This window comes from Panthera onca, chromosome A2 (assembly GCF_046562875.1).
Source record: "Panthera onca isolate mPanOnc1 chromosome A2, mPanOnc1 haplotype 2, whole genome shotgun sequence".
NCBI classification, from domain to species: Eukaryota; Metazoa; Chordata; class Mammalia; order Carnivora; family Felidae; genus Panthera; species Panthera onca.
In genome coordinates, this window is record NC_138340.1 from 74,170,586 (window position 1) to 74,178,379 (window position 7,794).

The following is a 7,794-nucleotide window of genomic DNA, read 5'->3' on the forward strand; positions in this document are numbered from 1 at the left end:
CGGTTAAATAAATGGCATAAATTTGTTATTATCTAGTTGTTAACCATGACTGATTTATTCTCATAGAAAACTGTCCCAGGGAAGCATATTTTGGCTTATATATGAAAGAATCTTCTGACAGCTAGAGTTATGCAACATGGAATGAGCCACCTGGGGCATTCTAGCAAGGCTCTAACATGACAGCAACCATGGGCAATAGGATAGGGCTGGCCAGAAGGGGAAGAACTGGAAGGAACCAGACAGATCATGTAGCTTAGGGGAGTGGGAAAGCCTCCAAAAGGTTAGTTACAATAGGGACCATCAGATAAATACCACAGGTTCAGATCAGTAGGGTCTAAGCCATGTTATATAATTTTAAATTATCTGGCAGCCAAATTTCAAAAGGACAAATAACTGAAATTAGTTTGTTTTTTTAAGATTTTAAAGTTTACTTATTTATTTTGAGAGACAGAGCATGTGCACGCATGCATGGGGGAAGGGCAGAGAGAGGAGAGAGAGTCCCAAGCAGGCTCTGTGCTGTCAGTGCAAGACCGATGTGGGGCTCAATAGCATGACCCTGAGATCATGACGTGGTGTCATAAGTCTGATGCTTAGGGGTGCCTGGGTGGCACAGTTGGTTGAGTCCGAGTCTTGGTTTTGACTCAGGTCATGATGTCAGTTTCATGAGTTTGAGCCCTGCTTGGGATTCTCTCTCTCTCTCTCTCTCTCTCCCTTTCTCTCTGCTCCTTACCTACTCTTGCTGTCCCTGTCTCTCTATCAAAATAAATAAATAAACTTAAAAACAATTTTAAAAAGAGTCTTACCCTTGGGGCACCTGGGTGGCTCAGTCGGTCAAGCGTCTGACTTTGGCTCAGGTTATAATCTCATGGTTCGTGGGTTCCAGCCCCAAGTCAGGCTCTGTGCTGACAGCTCAGAGCCTGGAGCCTGCTTTGGATTCTGTGTCTCCCTCTCTCTCTGCCCCTCCCCTGCTCACTCTCTCTCTCTCTCTTAGTAAAAAATAAATAAACATTAAAAAAAAAGTCTTATATTTAACTGACTGAGCCACCCAAGCGCCCCTAACTGAAATTAGTTTTAGTACTATATTTTATTTAACCCAGTATATCCAGAATATTATCATTCCAATATGCAATCAATATTTATTTGTAATTACGAATGAGATATTTAACACTCTTACTATGTGTCCAGAATCTGGTGTGGGTTTCCCACTTAAAGCCCATGCCGCGTGAGCCACATTTCAAGTGCTCAGTGGCCACGTGTGGCGACTGTATTGGTCAGCACTGCTCTAGAGTCTGAGATGTGGGCCTCAGTGCTCATAACACTACTGACTGGTGCTAGTGAACTGGTAGGCTATTTTGTTCTCTGACGCATCTGAACCCTGCTGGGCAAGGAAGCATTTGGGTACACAGATGAACAGTACACCTGCAGATTCAAGGCCAGGCAGCTGCAAAGTCTGTATCTAAGATGATGTCTTCTGAGTGCATGCATGGGAAAGGGACTGATGCCCTGGGAAAGGAGTTGGGCTTTGTCCTTCCTGATGCTGAGTCCCTGACCCTAGGGTGGGCTTCGGGTCCCTCACCTCACTGTTTCTAACAGACACAGATAGAGACAAAAGGTGTCCCAGCTGAACAAAGCTACCAAAACACCACACCATTGTTTTGGTAGGTAGCTTTCTTTTGCCTAAATGTGAATGATTCTGTGTATATGTAGATATCAAATTACATATGCTTTTGTAATTTCTTAATCCTTGACATTTTATTTTAACATTAGGCGTATAATTTCGAGTTGCTCTGCAAAGAGTCTCGTTGCAACCTCAGACTCACTAGCTTGATGGAAGAAAAATGCGGCCCAGAAAAGACCAGGGAAATGTACTCTGACTGGAGCCAGGAGGCTCAGGCTTGTGCACCCTGGCTGGGGCTCGGATCTAAGAAGGTGCAATCCTGTTGGCGGCAGGGTGGGGAAGTGACAGCAGAAATACATCTGTTAGGTGGACAGAAGATATCATGATGATGAGTCACAAGTCTATGAAGCAATTCCTAAATCTTGGCTTGCTTCATGACCACTTAGGGATCTGGTTTAAAATGCACAATTTTATCTCTACCTTCAGAGATTCTAACATAGTGAGTCCAGAGCTGGACCCAACGGGTGTGAATGTAAGCAGCATCCCAGGAGGCACCGATGCATTTGGTCCCTGGAGAAATACTGGTATTGCTAGTAACAATTCCAGGCACAAAGATCAGGAAGTATCTGGCCTCTTACTCACCAAGCTTGCTAAGAAAGATGTCAGGGCCCAAGAGGAGCCATCCTGTGAAGAACTGGGATCTCAAACATGAACCGAGGTGGACGCCTCATCACCCTATGTGGAAAGGACAAGGGGATTCCAGAGAGCCACCGACCTAAACCACAAGCATGGAAAATGAGAGGCTCCTCTCCGACGCCCCACTCCGAGCTCAGACTGATAACCAGCTCTGGAAGGCACGTTGTTTTCCTATGAAATGACCCCAAACCAAAGATTGGCTGTCCAACCGAGTTACTTTATTAGTACTTCTGCTCTAAGCTGGCTTGCAGTCCATATAACCAACGTGAAATCTTGTAACCTCTTCTTGGAGGATCATAGAGTTAGCTGTAAAATTAATAATCCAGAAGCCAAGGGACATAGAACTCTAAAGGCAAAAACCGGATTATTTGGTGTGAACGATTGAAACGAAGGAGTTGGGAGGGGAGTGATGTCTTACTCAGGATGCGTCACCAGAGGGCGCCAGAGCATCCTTCTCCAAAAGAAGTTTCTGTTGCCCTAAAACCCGTTAAGCTTCAATTAAACAAAATAGTTGCCCAAAGCGACAGTCTCCACCGAAGTCTCCCTAAAGACAGAAGACAGTGGACAGGTGGCCCTCTTAAAAAGTTACTGGAGGTATGTAATTTCGTTGATGCCATCAGCTTTATGTTAAAAATTGATGTAACTTTCCCCCGAATCTCCTGCTTTATTATACTTAATACAGCGCACGACGTTTCACATTTCTTACGCCCAGTAAACAGTATGCTCCAGAGGACGCAGTGCCTGTCGCCTGCACACTCTGGCGCCGACCCGCCATCCTGAATTCCTGTAGCCCAATCTCCTGGGGAGCACGAACCCACCCACCTGCTGGACACCTCCGACTAGCCCTGACCCTGAACTTGGAACCTCCGGCTGTCGAGGCTGATGACCTCAGAGAGCCCCAGTTCCGCTGTCCTCGTTTCACACAGGGGAAACTGAGGCGCAAGAGGGGCACAGGGACCTGTTAAGAGTCGCACTTCAGGTTAGTCTGTCGGAGAGGTAAAACTTTTTTTAACCCATAAACTAACCAACAGGAAGGGGTCTTGGTCCACTGATGTTCTAAAGCCTAAAAAAGGATAAGAATCTGAGACCCGGGAAATGGGTTCAAAATGCAAAAAGCCAGCCACGTTGGGGCGTAGGGGAGAGGCGGCGCAGAGCAATACGCTCCTGCAAAATTGCCGTGTGGTGCTGCCACCTTCTGTTCAACTAGGAAATTAAACTCTAACTGCCAAAAAGCTAGCTTTTCCAATAAAATGGTATTTTGTAAAAGAGCTGGTGCTTGCTGTATTTCTATCATAATACTTTTTTCCTAATGCACTTGCTTGGTATTGCCAGGCTCCATGATCATCACTAGAGAAATATGAAAAGACAAACATGAAGAGACATGAGAATTTCACAGCTAATTACTGAGAAATTAAATCAAAAACTTCAATTTCTGCGGCGCCTGGGTGGCTTGGTCGGTTGGGCGGCCCACTTCGGCTCGGGTCATGATCTCGCGGTCCGTGAGTTCGAGCCCCGCGTCGGGCTCTGTGCTGACAGCTCAGAGCCTGGAGCCTGTTTCAGATTCTGTGTCTCCCTCTCTCTGACCCTCCCCCGTTCATGCTCTGTCTCTCTCTGTCTCAAAAATAAATAAAAGTTAAAAAAAATTTTTTTTTTAAATAAAAAAATAAAAAATAAAAAAACTTCAATTTCTGGGGCACCTGGGTGGCTCAGTCCACTAAGCATCCGACTTCGGCTCAGGTCATGATCTCATGGTTTATGGGGTCAAGCCCCACCACGGGCTCGGATTCCTTCTGATTCTGTGTCTCCCTCTTGCTCTCTGCCCCTTCCCCACTCACACTCTGTCTCTCTCTCAAAAATAAACATTAAAAATTTGTTTAAAAAACTTCAATTTCTTCTAGACTCAGCCATTAGGAGTGTGAAAGATCTATGGATCTTTCATATCTTATAATATGCATTTGCAGTATAATACCTGGCTCACAAAACATGTTCTGAATTAATACCAAACATGAGTATTCACCATCTGCTGTATCCATTTTTTTATGAGGAAAAGTATTTTGTGGTGGGTACTTTATGGATACATGGTGTGTCCATACTTCCTGTGGATAAATGTATTTAATCCTCCCCGTAACCCCCCCTAAAGTAGATGCCATTGTTATCCCCATTTTACATAGAAAGCAACTGAGGCATGGAAATGTTGAATATCCCCAAGGTCACACAACAAAAAGATGGTGAACCTAGAGGTTAACCCACTGAGTCTGGCCCAGAAGCCTGCGATCGTAATCAAAAAGCTAATGGTTGGGGTGCCGGGGTGGCTCAGGCAGTTGAGCGTCTGACTCTTGGTTTGAGCTCAGGTCACGATCTCGTGTAAATGCGAGCCGAGCCCCATGTTGAGGTCAGAGCTGACAGCTCAGAGCCTGCTTGAGATCCTCTCCTTCTCTCTCTGCCCCTCCTCTGCTGTCTGCGTGTTCTCTCTCTCTCTCAAAGTAAATAAATAAATAAATAAATAAATAAATAAATAAACTTAAAAAAAAAAAAGTCAATGGTTCTCAAAATGTGGCTCCCAGACCAGCAGTGCCATCATTTACCTGGAAACTTGATAGAACTGTAAGTTCCCAGACCCCACCCCAGATTTTCTGGGTCAGGGGATGGGAACCACAAGAGAGTGTTTGTTTGTTTGTTTTTGCTTTTTTAAAAAAATGTTTACTAGTTTTTGAGAGAGAGACAGAGCATGAGTTGGGGAGGGGCAGAGAGAGAGGGAGACACAGAATCCGAAGCAGGCTCCAGGCTCTGAGCTGTCAGCACTGAGCCCGACGTGGGGCTCGAACTCACTAATCATGAGATCATGACCTGAGCTGAAGTTGGACTCTTGACCAGCTGAGCCACCCAGGTGCCCTGGAACCACCAGAGTTTTAACCAGCCTTCCAGGTAATTCTGCCATAGACCAAAGTTTGACAACCACTGATCTAGGCAAACTGCCTCCAAATGTTAGAATATTAACAAAAAAAAACCACAAACAATTCTGGGCCTAGCCCTACCCTTGAGATCAGAACGGTAGACACGATTTACACTGCCATTTGTGTTACTACATGTAATTATGACATATCCAAAAGTCACCGTCCAAGACTAAGTAAAAATAATTCTTTGAACATAATGCTTATGTAATTAAGACCCCTAAAAAAGGTGTATTCTATGGACATATTGGGGGGGACTGTATTCTTCAGTTTGAGAAACCAATATAAAGTAGGGGATCCCAAAGCCAGCTTTATGTTAGAACCTTCTGAGGATCTCTGTAAAAATATACATGCCAGGCTCTATCCCAGACCTACTACATTAGAATTTCTACAAGTGAGGCCAAGGAGTCTGAGTTTTATTTAAAAAAATTTTTTTTGAGACAGTGAGAGAGTGTGTGCAGTTTGGGGAGGGGCAAAGGGAGAGAGAGAGAGAGAAAGAGAGAGAGAGAAAGAAACTCAAGCAAGCTCCACACTCAGCACAAAGCCTGACTCAGGACTCCATCTCACAACCATGAAATCATGACCAGAGCCAAAATCAAGAGTCAGATGCTTAACCAACTGAACCACCCAGGTGCCCCAGGAATCTGAATTTTAACATGCTCTCCAAGTGATTGTGTAGATTGGCTGGTTTGAGAAACCGTTGAATAAGGAGTTCACTTATTTCTCTCCATTAATTAATGCTTAAATCCATTTTACTATTTCCTGACAAATACTCATCCTGTGTTAGCTTGACTACCCCAGTGAGGGACAGATTACTTTCCTTTGAGTCAGCCTATTGTGCTGTAGACACTATTGTTGTTGATTTTTTTCTTCTCTTGAGCTGAACTTCCGTTTCCCTCAAGTTTTCCTTAAGGGTCAGTCTGATGATACAGAGAACAAATTTAGATCAGAACTTATAAAATTATTATTAAACAATAATATTTGTATAATGACCCTATTAAGACATCCTGTCTTCTAAAAGGCTGGTAGTTCTTGGAGAGATTTTTTGACAGAAAATCCCACACTATGTTCTAGATATTGGAACTGATTCTTCTAGGCTTTATTTAATTATAAGGATTCATAAACTGTTGTCTGGCTGGACTATTAGGAAGTGTCTATTATAAGCTTAGGAAATTGTGGGGGAAATATATAAAAATATCTGTACAAGGATTGTGTTTGAGGAATGGAATTTGTTAAGGAATGTAGCTTTTATATTTTTCTCTTCATGAATCTTTTTGTTTGTTTGTTTTGAACACCATTGGTTTATTATAAAAGAGAGACATGAGAATTATTTGTCTAATGAAAAATCTCACAACTTCACTGGAATGGGCAGCTTCATTCGATGCCATTTCAGTGATTCATTTCAGTCTACATACTTCCCAAGAATGGTCACAGTCTCTACAAAAGAATCCATGTCATCTAGAACTACTTTGGTGCCTCTGTATTCTGGGAGAAGAACTCGATCTCCAGTTTTCATGCTAACTGATTGAATCTCTCCCCGCTTTCCTTTAGAGCTCCATCCAACAGTTACAACTGTTGTTTGCAATGCTTTTCCTTGAGATTTTTCTGGAAGTGTAATGCCACCTTTGGTTACAGTTTCAGCTGCATTCCTTTCAACTAAAACTCGGCCAAAGAGGGGAAGAAACTTTCTAAATGCATGTCTTGCCATGACTCTGTCCCCCAGACTTATAGTCTGACCCTGGGGCCACATGAACGTGGGGGAAAAAAGTCTCATGATGAATCTTTTGATTTTATCTTCAAGTTCTTGAAATTTTTCCAATATTGTTTTCCTCCTATCCTCCCTCCATCCCTCCTTCTCTCCCTTCCTTCCTTATTTCCTGCTTTCCTGGTGCTTGTCAACATGTGTTTAGTCTTCCTCTTATAAGGCAGGGGAGAGGCTGGATGAGGAGAGCCAGTTTGGATTTGCTACAGCAACCTAGGAGTGAATAGACAGAGGGAAGTGGTAATGAGGATGGAAAGAAGGGACCGTAATGAGAGTCAGGGAGGGAGACATATCAGGACTGAATCACCAAGTGGGTACAAGGGCACAGGAGATGGAGGAGGAAAAATTACTCCAAGATTTGGGGGCAAAAGGGAAGTGATTGGCAGAAATGGCAGGAAGTAAGGGAGTGACTTCTGAAGAGAAGATAATTCATTTGGACATACTGGTTTGAAGAACTGGTGAAGAATGTTTAATGGGCTTTTGTAATGTAGTGCTGGAATTTAGGGCCAAGGTTAGGACAGAGGAGAAAAAAAAAAACCTATATCAAAGTAATAAACCTCAAAGACTGCAATTTTAGGCATCAATGGGAAGATTGGAGGAGTATGTTGGAGGAGGTAATCTCTCCTAGAACTTCTAGAATAACAAAGAGAATCTATGCCCAGGGATCCATATTTAGTAATCCTTTGCTTACAATCTTAGAGCACCAATGTCTCAGGGACAAAATACCTTTCAAGTTTTCCTGACTTTCTGCTACATTTTCTACATAG

The 7,794-nt window shown here is 43.3% G+C and overlaps 1 pseudogene; it reads right to left on the reverse strand.

Moving 5' to 3' along the window:
• Positions 1–6,667: 6,667 nt before the first annotated feature.
• Positions 6,668–6,973, reverse strand: LOC132674458 (10 kDa heat shock protein, mitochondrial pseudogene; annotated as a pseudogene).
• Between the last annotated feature and the right edge of the window lie 821 nt (positions 6,974–7,794).